We start from the raw sequence: 1,863 nt of genomic DNA, 5'->3' as shown, positions 1-1,863 counted from the left end.
TGCAACAGGAAGGACTTGAGTATGAAGTTTCTCGAGGACTCTCCCATCATCCTTCCCAATCTGCTGAAGTTCATTTTGTGTTACTCAGACCTCATTTCTGCTGTTGGGAGCTCAGCTGATCCACAAACCAAAGAACATCTTCAGAATGAGGCAGTATTACAGAAAGGACACATATCCCACTTAGAGAAAGAGATTCATAAATTAAGAGCAGAAATCACTGCTCTTCATCTGGCTCAAGCCCAAATGGAATCCCAACTTTCAGATGCCAGGAGAGATAAACACAGACTACAAAAGGAAAAACAAACATTGGAAAAGCAATATAGTGTTCTTCAGTTCCACAGTGAACAGTTAGAGGCCCTCTATGAACAGGAAACCCAATAGCTGGAGGAGATGGCACTGAAGCTTCAAGAATTAGCAGATGCATCAGAAAACCTCTTAACTGAAAATGCTTTACTAAAAATCTTGATGGCAACAATGGAAGGAAAATTAGAAAATAAAGAATCTGAAAAATCCAATACTCTGCAAGAAACACTTTCCCATGGAACTGAACTCCTGTCATGAGACAACACAAAACTTGCCACTAATATGAGTTCTCCTTTGGCTTATGAACAGAATAATGAAAATAGAACAGATTGATTTTTAAGCTAATATGAAGAAATCAGAAGGGACACTTGTATACTGGGAAGATAATTTATGCAAATTTTATTGAAATTTATTGTAAATAAAATTTTTCTCAATGGTCTAGAAAAAAATAAAATCAATGTGTAAATAGTTCTGGACTTGACATTAGAGAAATATTAATTTGGATCCTTTCTCAGACACTTATTAACTTTATAATCGTGGCAAATTTCTTAACCATTTGCCTCTTTTTCTATCTGTAAAGTGAGTGTATTCAATGGCTTTGAAGTCCCTTCTGGCTCTAAAATCTATGATTTTATTATCTCTGTAATTTAAAAAAAAGTAGTGATTTAATTTAATCATCATTAGATTACTCAACCCAGTGGGACCCAGGAACAATGAAAGTAGAAAGAGTTCTACTGATCTCTTGATCCTGAGTGATGGTGAGAATGACTAGAAAATGCACTACCCAGGATCTAGAGAAGAAGAGATGCCAAATGGTGAAGTATACTGACTCCACCTGCTACTGACCACAGATATGAAATGAAAAGGAAAGTGTGCTCCTGATATCTAGGTAAGTTTATCTAAGGTCAGAGCCTTGTGAAAATTTTTAGCACAGGGGAACATCCAAAGCAGGGTTCCTTTTTTGGCCTTGTATTAAAGATGGATGCAGATTCAGGTGAATCCAGATAAGGGAAAGGAACTCAGAATATCTCTTTCCTCTGATAAGATGTTTGCCTAAGAAACTATACCATAATACTTGGGACCCACTGATGGAGAGTTGTGGAGGAAAGTAACAGGTATAACCTGATAAGAAGTGTGGAGGACTGAAGGAAGATCAGAACTTTATTGCATCAATAAAAAGCTCCACTTCCAAGCTAAATAAGATGTGCTGCTGAGATCTCAGTATTGGCTCTGCATCCCAAGGAAATAATGTAAAAGGACAAAGGACCTATATGTGCAAAAATGTTTGTAGCAGTTCTTTTAAGGAACTGGAAATTGAATGGATGACCATCATTTGGGGAATGACTGAATAAGTTCTGATATATGAAGGTAATGAAATATTATTGTATTATAAGAAATGACGAGTAGGCTGATTTCAGAAAAGTCTGAAAACTGATGCTGCGTGAAGTGAGCAGAGCCAAAAGAACATTGTACACAGTAACAACAAGATTATGTGATGAACTTGGCTCTTCTCAACTATGTGGTGATTCATTGTAATTCCAATAGATTTGGGGTGGAAAA

The 1,863-nt window shown here is 36.7% G+C and overlaps 1 pseudogene; it reads left to right on the top strand.

Annotated features, from left to right (window-relative positions):
* On the top strand, positions 1-561 carry LOC127546511 (thioredoxin domain-containing protein 11-like; annotated as a pseudogene).
* The last annotated feature ends 1,302 nt before the right edge of the window (positions 562-1,863 follow it).

This window comes from Antechinus flavipes, chromosome 1 (genome assembly GCF_016432865.1).
Source record: "Antechinus flavipes isolate AdamAnt ecotype Samford, QLD, Australia chromosome 1, AdamAnt_v2, whole genome shotgun sequence".
NCBI lineage: Eukaryota > Metazoa > Chordata > Mammalia > Dasyuromorphia > Dasyuridae > Antechinus > Antechinus flavipes.
The sequence above is the reverse complement of the archived record's forward strand: the minus strand, read 5'-3'. Positions and strand labels throughout refer to the sequence as shown.